This window comes from Macaca nemestrina, chromosome 15 (genome assembly GCF_043159975.1).
Source record: "Macaca nemestrina isolate mMacNem1 chromosome 15, mMacNem.hap1, whole genome shotgun sequence".
Classification (NCBI taxonomy): Eukaryota; Metazoa; Chordata; class Mammalia; order Primates; family Cercopithecidae; genus Macaca; species Macaca nemestrina.
Window position 1 is genome coordinate 61,141,975 of NC_092139.1, and position 12,952 is coordinate 61,154,926.

Sequence of the window (12,952 nt, forward strand, 5' to 3'; positions counted from 1 at the left end):
GTGTGAGAGAGACAGAGAGAGGGAGAGACCATGGAAGCTGGTTGGCCCCATCTAAAGCATTTGTATGAAGTCTCTTCCAGAAATGTGTTTACATGACAGACTGTCTCAGATCCAGCAAGGAGAGGCTGCTTTTTGGCGAATATTATCAATTCCAAAATGTGTAATAAATACACATTTCACAAACACAATATGTGTTTTAAAATATAATATGTGCAGACAATCTTATAAATCACTAGCTTGACACTAGTCAGCTGGAGAGGTTTCTGGGGCAATGGTGATGTACATGTGCGTGTGTTTTTAATAATGTCAGCATATGCATAATCTGTTTGAAAAACAACAGCCAAGCCCTTTCTACCTGCCACCTTTACAATACGCATTTACCCAGAGCCTGCTGTATCCTAGACTCCCAGGCAGATAACAAGGGGGAAAGGAAAGGAAAGGAGAAGGGAGGTGAGGAAAGGGGAGGGGAGGGGGAAAGGAGGGGGAGAGAGAGAGAGAAGAAAAGAAAAGAAGAAAGTATAAATATGAAAAACATGTGAAAGTTCCACCCATCTCAGGATATATTTCCCGGATGGACTTGACCAGCTGAGGCTTCAGATGTCAAAAAGTATGCATTTTATGGTGTTCACGCAGAGGTTTGTGTGATAATATTACATGAGGCAGAGCCACAGACTGCAAGAGAGGGGAGGGTTTCATCCGATCCCCCATGCTGACACACCCATGGAGCCTCATGCTGTCATGGTGTGTTAAGGGCTAAATGTCAACCTAGAGTATACATTTTCTGCCCTTTGTCAGTTGGTGATACCCTTTGGATTTTTTTCATGCCCACTTTAGTGTTTCATGGTTGAATGTCACTTTCCTGGTATAGGTAGTAGTGGTCACAATGGGATTTCTGACTCACAGTTACCCTCTACTGGATCCCTTAACCTCTTCAAGGAGTTCCATGGGCCTCATCACCTCGTGGGTACTGCCTCACAGAGCATCAGTATTCTAACCCTAACCCACGGTTGTCTACCTATCCTCCCGCCCCACCAGAACTAGCAAAGAGAACCAGCATTTCTCAAGTGTTGCAACCAAGTTTTCAACATAAAAATGAGACCAGTGCCCAGAGGAGGTAAAGTATATTTATAAATAAGAATTCTATTACAAAGTGCAGGTTATAAAGTGCAGCCTGGGCAACAAAGTGAGACCCCATCTCTACAAGATGAAAAATTAAAAAAAAAAATAGCCAGGTGTGGTGGTGCATGCCTGTAGTCTCAGCTCCTCAGGAGGCTGAGACAGGAGGATCCTTGAGCACAGGAGTTTGAGGTTACAGTGAGCTGATCACACCAGTACACTCCAGCCTGAGCAGCAGAGAGAAACCATCTTCAAAACAAAAACAAAAATAGCAAGTACGGGAAAAAAAGAATATATGCCTATATTTAGGTAAAAGGATATTCATTTAAGTGTTGGTCATAATACTGAAAAAATCAAAGCAAATTAAATTCCCAAACAAGGAGAGATTATTTAAATGAGTTATGGTACATTTGTGCAGTGGAATACTATACAACCATTGCCAAAAAAAACCCAAAATAATTTAGAGACTTAGAAAAGGTTTCATGATAGTAAATGAAAAAGCAGGTTATAAATCAGGCCAATTTGAGAGTATTTTATATTCTGTTACGTTTGTTATTGCTGTCATGTGTTACTTATGGAAGGCTGCAAAGTGCTACATATTCAATATGAGTTTAATGTTTTAGTATATAACGCGTTCACATATGTTAGTTTTATATAGGTTTATATTTGGAAGATATGTCTAGAAATGTTAACATTCGTCATATTGGGAGAGGGGATTCAGGATCATATTTATGCTCTTTGCCTATTTGCATTTGTTTCTGCAATGAATAAAAACTGTTTTGTTTTGTTTTGTTTTAAATTAGAGGGTTTTTTTTTTAAGAAAGAGTCTCATTCTGTTGTCCAGCATGGAGTGCAGTGGCACAATCATAGCTCACTGTAAACTAAACTCCTGGGCTCAAATGAGCCTCCCGCCTCTGCTTTAAGTAGCTGGGACTACAGGCATGCAACGCCATGCCTGGCTATCTTGTATTTGTTCGTTTGTTTTTACTTTTAGTAGAGACAAGATCTCACTATGATGTTGAGGCTGGTAATAAGAATTAAAATGTGTTTTTAAAGTATTTTAGTGTCCTAGGAAAATAAGCTGACACTTAAATGTTTAAGTCTACCACGGGCATAAAAGAAATCAGGCAGTAGAAGAAAATACTAAGCAGCAGGTGCCATTACAACTTGACCTCTTACTCCTTTAGGGAACTTCATTGGTGGATGTCCATGTTTTCTCATTCTCTGGGTGCCCCATTAGTTGGTAGTCACCCCAGTAGCAGGCCTGGATAGTTGCAGGATGAAGCCAGTATCAGATTCCAACCTTTCCGTTCTTTCATACAGACAACCAGAAATGGGTAGCGGCCAGAAGAGAACAAAATGACCCCTTCTCCTTTGTCTTAAAGTAATTGTAAGTGAAGGAAAGGGCTCAACGCATGTCCTTGGGGATGGTCATCATCCTCTTTTTTCTCTACTGGCCCACCCAGAACCTTATACCTGATTGTCATAATATCAGTAAGTGGAATGACCTCAGAAAACAATACCAGAAAGAGGATGAGAATAACATTGATAAATGCAAATAGCTGCCTGAAAGCAGGTGTCAGCAAAGTTTTATGGGAACACAGTAACACATATTAGTTTACCTATTGTCTATGGCTGCTTTTTCATGATAGTGGCAATGGAGGAATTGAGAGTTAGGCCAGGAGCTCACAATCCCCCAGTATAGACTATCTTGATGTTTTATTATAGATCTATTATTTGTTGTCTGACTTCTGTATCTGAAATGTAATATCCATGAGGGCAAGAATGTGGTTTCCCTAACAGGCCTTTCCTTAGTATTAAGAATAGTGCCTGACACATAGTAGGCACTCAGTAAATCAATATTGAATGAATAAAACTGAACACAAAAATGACAAGTGAAGAACTTAATCATAACTTAAGAAAACAGAAGGCAAGGAAAGGAAGACAATTTTATGCAACTGCACCATGTTGCTAAGGAATGAAATAACATATATGTTTTTAAAGGAAATCAAAGATTATTAAACAATGAAACGAGAAGAAAGACTGCAAAGCGAAAGAAACTGAGAGCTAAAACACCACCACCATGGAACTGACAGATAATCTAATTAAAATAGCAATGATTGAAATACTTAGCTAAACTAAAATTCTGATATAAAGGCTTCATTTAGTCATGATGAGTGCAGAGAATAAAAGACAAAGCAATAAGAGACAATATAATCAATAATGGAGGACAGTCAAAAAGTGATCAACGTAAAGACAATTGATGTTCCTGAAGTAGAGAACCCACCAATGAAAAAACCTGTTAAAGATAGAATAGCCAAAAGATATGAGATAACAACATTATAGATAATTAGTGATAGATTCATAGAGAAACATTAACTGTAAGCTATGTTCTAGTTAAATTTTTTAACTTTGAAAACAAAAATTGTTTAGATTTCTAGGCAGGAAATGCAAATCACCAGCAAAGGGTCACCATCCTTTTTGGATGAAAATTAGATAATCTCTTGGCTTTGCCAAACCAATGTTTACTGGTGGACAGGGGAGTAAAAGGCTACTTAGGACTTGGTAAAAGAAATGGAACTGTGGAATGATGGGAAAATATGAAAGGAAAAATTTGTTAATTTTGCAAGAAAATATCTGAAAAAATAAAAGATGCACACAAATGGGCACATACACACAATCTGACTTCAGAAGTTTTCTTCAGAATTGCAATAGTTTTTTCTTTTTTTTTTTTTTCATGTAATGTGTAATTTCGGCATATCTACTGGATTCCTTTGAGGTAGCTTTGTGCTGTGAGTTGTAATGAATTCTCATTTGGTTGTTCCTAAAGTTGGCTTCCCCATGTCTGGCCCCAAATCAGGCCGAGTAATCAGGTAAGCTGCCTCTGCAACTCCCTGATGATGTTTATATTGTCTGATTAGTGTATTCCACAAACCTTTGTTATTGTTATTGTTTTTCTTAAACCACTTAATTGATGTGTGATTGACATATAAAAAGTGGTACATATTTAACATATATATCTTCATCAGTTTGGGGATAAACAAACATCCCTGAAACCATCACCACCATCAAGGTTATAAACAAACCTGTCACATCTCAAAGTTTCCTGCCACCCCCTTTATTATGATTGTTGTTGTTTTGATAAGAGGACTTAACAGAAGATCTACCCTCTTAGCAATTTTAGGTACACAGTACAGTATTGTCAGCTATTGGCACTATGATGAAACTTTGTACCCTGTAACCATCACTTCCCAATCTCCCCCTTCCCCCAGCACCTGGCAACCACCACGCTACTCTCTGCTTCATATTTTAGATTTCACATGTAAGTAAAATCATACAGTGTGTGCTACCTGTATCTGGCTTATTTCACTTAACATAATGTCCTCTGGGTTCATCCATGTTGTCACAAATGAGAGGATTTCCATTTTGGGGGGGCCGAATAATACTCCATTGTGTGTATACACCACAATTTCTTCATTCATTCATTCATCAATCAACATGTAGGTTGTTTCCATATGTTGGCTGTTGAGAATGCCGCCATAAACATGAGAGTACAAATATCTCTTCAGCATACTGATTTCAGTTCCTTTGGATATACACCCAATATGGGAGTGCTGGACCACATGGCAGTTTTACGTTTAATTTTTTGAGAAACCTGAGTACTATTTTCTATAATGGCTGTAACAATTTATATTCCCACCAGTAATATACAAGGTTTTCCTTTTTTCCACATCATCACCAACAGTTATCTTTTTTAAAAAACAGGAGCCATCTTCATTGTGGATTTGATTTGCATTTTCCTGATGATCAGTGATGGTAAGCATGTTTTCCTATATCTGTCGGTCATTTGTATGTCTCCTTTGGAGAAATGTCTATTTATGTCCTTTGCCCATTTTTTCAATCAGGTTATTTGTGGATTTTTCTGCTATTCAGTTGTATGAGTCTCTTAGGATATTAAACTCTTACCAGATAATATGGTTTGCAAATGTTTTCTCCCATTCTATAGGTTATCTTTTCTTTTTTTTTTTTTTTTTTTTTTTGAGAGGGAGTCTCATGCTGTTGCCCAGGCTGGAGTGCAGTGGCGCCATCTCAGCTCACTGCAAGCTCCGCCTCCCGGGTTTGCGCCATTCTCCTGCCTCAGCCTCCCGAGTAGCTGGGACTACAGGCGCCCGCCACCTCGTCCGGCTATTTTTTTTGTATTTTTTTAGTAGAGACGGGGTTTCACTGTGTTAGCCAGGATGGTCTCGATCTCCCGACCTCGTGATCCGCCTGTCTCGGCCTCCCAAAGTGCGGGGATTACAGGCTTGAGCCACCGCGCCCGGCCTATCTTTTCATTTTATTGATTGTTTACTGTGCAGAAGCATTTTAGATTGATATAGTTGCACTTGTTTATTTTTGCTTGGCATTGTATCCAATATCCAGGATCTTTTCCCCTATGTTCCCTTCTAAGAGTTTTATGGTGTCAAGTCTTACATTTTAGTTTTTAATCCATTTTGAGTTGATTTTTGGGTGTGGTGTACAGCAGGGGTCCAATTTCATTCTTTTGTGCGTGGATACCCAGTTTTCCCAACATCATTTATTGAAGAGACGGTCATTTTCCCACTGTGTATTCTTGGTACCCTTATTGAAATTTAGTTGACCATATATGATGGGTTAATCTCTGGGCTCTCTATTCTGTTCCATTGGTGTATGTATCTGTTTTGCACTAGCCTTTCTACCATGCATAGTTGCTATCACAGACTACAAAAACATCTTAGGTATTTTTTAATTTTTGCAGTGTCTTATTTGTGGAGCTAGTGATTGCTTCATTGGCTCCGTTGCAGGACTCTGTTCTGAGAGAAGCAGGATTAATATTTCATGCAACCTCCCACAAGTTGCAGCTACTATATTCCTAATGTCTTCAGCCTGTTTTGTTTGAGAGATGGGTTCTAGTGCCTGCCAAGCTTCTAAGTACAAAGAATAATACCATTACTGAAAAGGTGCAAAACCACATGAATGAAAAGATCTGATTGCCTTTACAATGCCATATAAGACATGAGAAATGTACAGACAAAACAATCATTCAGGGCTGGGTGCATTGGCTCAGGCCTGTAATCCCAGCACTTTGGGAGGCTGAGGTGGGCGGATCACTTGGGATTAGGAATTCGAGACCAGCCTGGTCAATGTGGTGAAACCCCATCTCTGTTTTAAAAAAATATAAACATTGGGCCGGACGTGGTGACTCAGGCCTGTAATCCCAGCGCTCTGGGAGGGACAGATCATTTGAGGTCAGGAGTTCAAGAGCAGTTTGGCAAACATGGTGAAACCATCTCTACTAAAAATACAAAAACTAGCTGGGGTGGTGGCGCATTTTTTCCCCTAATAATTCCCTACCTCACTCCCTCATAATCTCTAAGCAATATATGTGTTTCTCAAACCTAAAGATGTAAAACCACACAGTATGTAATGAACAGTGTAAAAGTTTTGTGCAAAATCATTGGAGAAGAAGGAAAACCCTGGCTTCCTTAGCTCTCAAAATTAAATAGAAAAGTAATCAGAGATTTTTACATAACCAGGATATTATTAGTTTTGTTTCTTAATGTCAATTTTAAGCATTTAACAAAATACAGACTAGACATCATGTGCATTATTAAATACCTCTTACTATGGAAATGTGATAGTCAATATTATAATTATCCAGGATTGTAATCTTGAAATAGAAATGCTTAATCATATATTTGTTTCCTATATAGTTTTCCATGTAGAGCTTACCATGCAGTATTTTTTCTTCATAATACTTAATACAATTGTAAATAATGAATTATGCTGTAATTACTTATTCACTGTGTGACATCCTTCTAGGCGTCATACATTGTGTTAATGGCTCAAATATTTCACAATCCCTCTGATTAAAGCTATTGCCTTGAGATTTTGCATTTTCTTCCACAAAAGAGGACATTTCTCTGCCCCTGGATTTGGGGTTTGGGCATCTAACTAACTTGTTTTGACCAATGGAATAAAGCAGATCTTATGGAGAGCTAGTTCCAAGGCAAGAATCCAAGAGACCTTGTGTAAAATGCTGTTCTACATGAGCTGATGCCGTCATCATGAGAAATACACACCTGGTCTAGCCTATTAGCCTGTGGAAGAGAATGAAAAACATATGAAACAGAACTTTCCCATCAAAACAAAACCTACCAAATCCAACCAAGAGCAGAACCCACATGTCAGGCATTACTCCTATGTTTGCAGTTTAGCTGCTTACTTGTGCATTTGCAAATACCAACGGGGCTTGCTATAGGCTGCATTTGATGGGGGCAGCTTACTTGATGTTATGGTCTGAATGTATCCCCACACTTCATCTGGTAGAAACATAATCCCCAATGCAAGTGTTGGGAGGATGGGTTTTGGGGAGGTATTCAGGTCATGAGGTTTCTGCCCTCATGGGTGGATTAATATCAGTATGAAAGGACACAATGGAGGGAGTTTGCCTCTCTCTCTTTTGTCCTTCCAACCCTTCCACCTTTTCTACTTGGTGAGGACACAGCATTCCTCTTCTTCAGAGGATGCAGCAACAAGGCACCAACTTGGAAAGAGAGATGAGGCCCTTACTAGATCTGAACCTGCTGGTGCATTGATCTTGGGTTCCAGCCTCCATGAAAAATACATTTCTGTGCTCTATAAATTACCTAGTCTAAAGTATTTTGTTACAACAACACAACCAGAGTAAGACATCTGGTATATTCTGCTCTACAGCCCATCCACCCTGCTTTTGTTGTATTTTAACACAGACATGTTCTACTCATAGTATTGCAGAAATGCTAAAAAGCAAATAGAAATGCATGCAGGTGCTTACCTCAGGAGCACATACACTAAAATTGAAATGTTACAGAGATTAGCATAGCCTCTGCGCAAGGATGACACACAGATGCATGAAGCATTGCAGATTTTTGTAACACAAAGGATAAATGCTTAAGGAGACGGACACCCCATTTCCCATGATGTGATTATTATACATTGCCTGCCTCTATCAACATATCTCATGTACCTCATGAGATATTTAAACATCTGTTATGTACCCACAGACATTTAAAATGAAATATTTAAAAAATGTATGAAGGCCTTTGAAGCCTAGGCTTTGAACAGACATACCTTCATTTCTGCCTCATTCTATTAATTAAAGCAAGTCATATAGGGAGATATATTCTGCCTTTATCAGAGAAACTCTAAAGTCATATGACAAAGAGCTCAGAAAGAGGAGTGAAAAATAAGGATTATTAATAAAAATTCATTTCTAGCTTTTCCCATATCCACCTAGATTAAGAAATAAAGTATTACTAGGACCTTAGAAGTCGCTCTGATGTCCTTACTCAGTTATTATCTCTGACCTTCCTCCTCCATATTAACAATTATCTTGACTCCTAGCTACATAGATCAGTTTTGCTAACTTTTATAAAATGAAATCATAAAATCTGTATTTATCTGTGTTGGGATTCTTCATTTTAATAAAATTTAGTGAGATTCATGACCATTGTTATAGGTAGCCATAGTGAGTTCATTTTCATTGTGATTTAGTGTTACATTTTAGGAATATGCCACAATTTGTTTATTGTCAGTCATCTACTATTGATGAGTATTTAGGCTATTTTCAGTTTGGGGATATTATAAATAATGCTGCTGCAAACACTTGGCAAACACCTATAAGCTTCTCTTTTGCCTGCATACTAACAATGGGTTTGCACAGGCTGGAAGACTTCTGACTGCTCCACATCCTCTTTAACACTTACAATTGTTAGTGTTTATTTCATTCTATTTTTATTACTCTTTTTTCTTTTAGACGGAGTCTCACTCTGTCACCCAGGCTGGAGTGCAGTGGTGCGATCTTGGCTCACTGCAATCTCCACCTCCCAGGTTCAAGCGATTCTCCTGCCTCAGCCTCCCGAGTAGCTCGGATTACAGGCATGCACCACCATGCCCAGCTAATTTTTGTATTTTTAGTAGAGATGGGTTGGCCAGGCTGGTCTCGAACTCCTGACCTCAGGTGATCCGCCTGCCTTGGCCTCCCAAAGGGCTAGGATTACAAGCATGAGTCACTCCTTCCAGCCTATTTTATTTTAGTTTATTTTTTTTTTAGAGACAATGTCTTGCTCTGTCACCCAGGCTGGAATACAGTGGTGAGATCATGGTTCCTGGCAGCCTCGACCTCCCAAGCTGAAGTGATATTCCTGCCTCAGGCTTCCAAGTAGCTTGGACTACAGGTGTGTGCCACCATGCCTAGCCAGTATTTTAAATTTTAGTCATTTTGGTAGATATTCATTAAGTGGTTTATATTATGTACAATTTTTATGCTTTTGTAAGTGGTATGAATTTTAAATATAATTTTACTTCTTTATTGCTCATATATAGAAGTATAATATTGATCCCTGACCTTGCTAAATGTACTTATTAATTTTAAGTTCATATGTGGATTCATTTACATATTTTACATACAGTTGTGTCACTTACAAATAATGAGTTTCTACTTCCTTCTCATTTTTATACCTTTTGTTTCCTTATTGCACTGGCTGGAACCTGCAATATGATGTTGAATACAAGGTTGAAAAGAAATGGTAATAGAAGGTATTCTCATTCATTTCCAAGCTCTCAGGGAAAAAAATATTATTTTCCCAATAACTGTAACAATTGATGTAGTTTTTGGTAGCTACCCTTTATTGCTTAATTCCGTTTCCCTACTTAGCATGTAAGCTCTACGTTCTTTAAATCTCCGTTTGGGGTTGTCCTCGTGATTTCAATGTGTTTTCTGACTTGTTAAAATCTAATATATGTTAATACTATTACCACTTTTGAGAAAACATAAGGACTGTATTACTTTAATTTCATTTTTTCTCCCACCTTTTGTGCTATTATTGCCATGTGATGTATATATTGCCAAAATGCTTCTTTTATCATTGCCTTATATAGCCAATATCCATTTCTGTTTACCCATATGTTTACATTTGAATTGCTCTCAGCCTTTCAGCGGCTGCTTTTAAGTGAGCAAATGACTGGCGGCAGATGAAGTAGTAGCAAATGTCCACAGATAGCTTCTCCTTGAGAACCTGGGCTTTGCTACTCTGTGGGATTGTGTTCTAATTTCTTGCCACCTTGGTAGATCTGTAATCTCTACCAATAGCTATAATTTTATGTGTTTTTATATTTTGTTTAGTATCTGTTTGTTTTTAATGGGAAATTTTTCCATAACAAGGTCATCTAGTACTTCTGGAAATACAAATTCTAATATGTGTCTCACTTCCTAAGATTCCAAAAAGCGAGGACTTCCATTTCTAGCCACACTGCAGATTAGATACTAAACTCCTGCTGAAATTGACAAATAATCCTGTGTGTGTGTATGTGCAAAAATGTATATATGTATATATACATTTGTATATATACAGCATACTTATAAGATGCCCATCTGGCAGGAAATCTTCTAATGCCCAACATTCAGTAAAAGAGGAATCTCAAATAAATGGGTGTAAAAGTGAACCAGCCTTCAATTGAATTCATTCGTCAAGTTAAATAAACTTCAACTTTTATGTTCTTAGCGTTATGGTTGTGACCCTGGAGGGTAACCAGAAGGTTAACAACCTAAAATAACATGGTATAGAGTATAAATACAATACAATAGAATAAAAATATGAGACTGCATTGAATAAGGATTACTTCTGACGTTTGTGAAACTTTTGGTTTACTTGATTGCCAGGTAAAACAAATTTCTTGTTTTGTGTTGGGGTCATATATCAGACCACAACACCTGTATATAACTAGAAACAGCCACCTGTATGTAACCAGGAGAAAACTATGACAGTGTTTAAGTAGCGCTGTTTGCATAAGAAAAAATGGACACATTTAAATATCTATAAACAGGAGAATGATAAATAAATTGTATTATATCCAGAAAATTGAATAGTAGTTCGAAGGAGAACCAGTGAATAATGGCTAAATGGAACAATATGGTCAAATCTTAGAGATAATTAATTAAAGAGCCTATGTTTAAAGAATATTTATGGTATGATTTCATTTATATGCATTCAAAAACATGCAAAACTGAACAAAATAGAAACACATGCAGTAAAACTTTTGACATTCTGTGGAATGATAAACACAAATTTTAGAAGGCTCAAAAGGCCTTCATTTTTGGGGTCTCTGCTCACCAGTAAATAGTCTCCTGACACAACTGCATAATGTGACCCTGAAAATTCAAAATGCCTCACAGCTTGGTTTACTATTGCCCAAGTCTTAAATTCAACCATTGCAGGTGAAATTTTTATGTATTACTTTATTCTTTAATGGCCAGCTGTTACCTGTCTCTTAGTGTTTCTGGTAAAAAATAAAAAATAAAAAAAATAAGTGTTTGTAAATCCCAGTATATAAAAGTCTTTCTTCCTACTTAATGGAAAGTAGTTGTTCCAATAAACACTAGGTATAGAGGGGAAATCAATCAAAATTAAGAAGTTTAGAAGAAACTTCTAACTCTAGGAAAAGGCAATAGTTTTATGAATGCCATTTATTCTTTGAGAGAGGCAATAGTATGTACTGGTAATATTGTTCCCCTGCAGATGTGATAAAATCAGATACCATGGTTATCCCAAATAGGAAGAATTATGCCAATTGAGTTTAAGTTCACAGGTCCTGGGTTCTGGGTCATAGCCCTGAACAACTAACATATCAGCAAGCGTGAAATCAAGATTTTTCCTTTTCTGTCTAACCTCCATCCTGCATATAATCTCATGCTCTTTCTCTTTGGTAAATTTTCCTTCTGCGAACCAAATTTTTCTCCAAAAACTGCTTTGTGATTACACAGCTGCTACCAGGTAGAGCCAGATCATGAATCCAGACAGTCAGAATAAATAGTGTGGTAATCATTATATCATGTAAAAATAGATTTTTTTTCAGGGAAAATTTTACTTTAAAGTTCACTTCTTCCTTATCTAATGAAACGAATAGCAGAGATTATGTTTCAAAGCACTTTGATGATATATGAAATTATTAGGCACAAAACAGCTTTTAAAAGGAAGTTATTACAATGATGAGTCAGTTTCAAAAATCTAAGTGTTTTGGTTCAACTGAGTGCAATTACTCACATTTGATAATTCATTATAAATGCTAGGCTCCATATCTCATTTTTCTTCCAACTATTCAAATTTTATGTTCATCCAACAGCTGTATTCAAGGTAAATTTGAAAAATGTGGATCATTTTCTGTGCTGCTGGGTACCTGTTTCTAGGAATGATGCTTCCTTGTTTTTCTCTTCAATGGCATTATCAAACCTCTAGTCAGTTAATCATCAAAGGAATTGCACAAACAATATTTTTCAATTGCATCAAACATAACAAAGCTTGTCAAATATATTTTTAAACAAAATTTCTATGACAATAATGAACCAGACACTAACGTCTGTCAGGCATCACAGTTTCTGTGTCATCCCTAAACTTGTCAAAATGTCATGACCATCCCTATGCAAATTTATCTGCTTGAGATTTTATATGTTCCTTTACCAAAAAAGGATCCTTGAACGATATGCATATCTTTGAACACTCAAACCTAAATGATAACTAAATGTTACAGGGAATAGAAGGTCTGGTTTTTTACATTTTTATGGGTATGTAGTGGGTATTTTTGACTTCATGTGAAATCTCTTTTAAAATACTCTCATCTATTAAGTAATTAACACAGTCTTATAACTCATCCATTGCCAATTAAATTATGAGACATTTCTATGATGCTGTACTTTAAATGAAACCCTAGAAGCATGCCTATGATATTAGAAGAGAAAAGGAAAAAGAAAGATTAGGTGAATTTCTTGCACCGTTTTTTC

The 12,952-nt window shown here is 37.2% G+C and overlaps 1 long non-coding RNA gene and 1 other non-coding gene across 14 annotated transcripts in view; both read left to right on the forward strand.

Annotated features, from left to right (window-relative positions):
• Positions 1 to 12,952, forward strand: part of LOC139358546 (uncharacterized) — a 42,286-nt gene that overhangs the window by 14,617 nt on the left and 14,717 nt on the right. For 4 of the 13 annotated variants that reach the window (XR_011613687.1, XR_011613691.1, XR_011613683.1 and 1 more), the window contains exons 7-9: positions 904 to 1,114; positions 3,900 to 3,989; positions 4,882 to 4,932. This is a non-coding gene — a long non-coding RNA (uncharacterized lncRNA). Of the gene's footprint in view, positions 1 to 868; positions 1,115 to 3,895; positions 3,990 to 4,881; positions 4,933 to 5,893; positions 7,040 to 9,229; positions 9,354 to 12,952 lie in introns of those variants that run through there. The other 9 variants (XR_011613682.1, XR_011613680.1, XR_011613681.1 and 6 more) reach the window with 7 other exon arrangements.
• Positions 7,944 to 8,047, forward strand: LOC139358973 (U6 spliceosomal RNA). Its single transcript, XR_011614473.1, has one exon. It is a non-coding gene; the product is annotated as a U6 spliceosomal RNA (small nuclear RNA).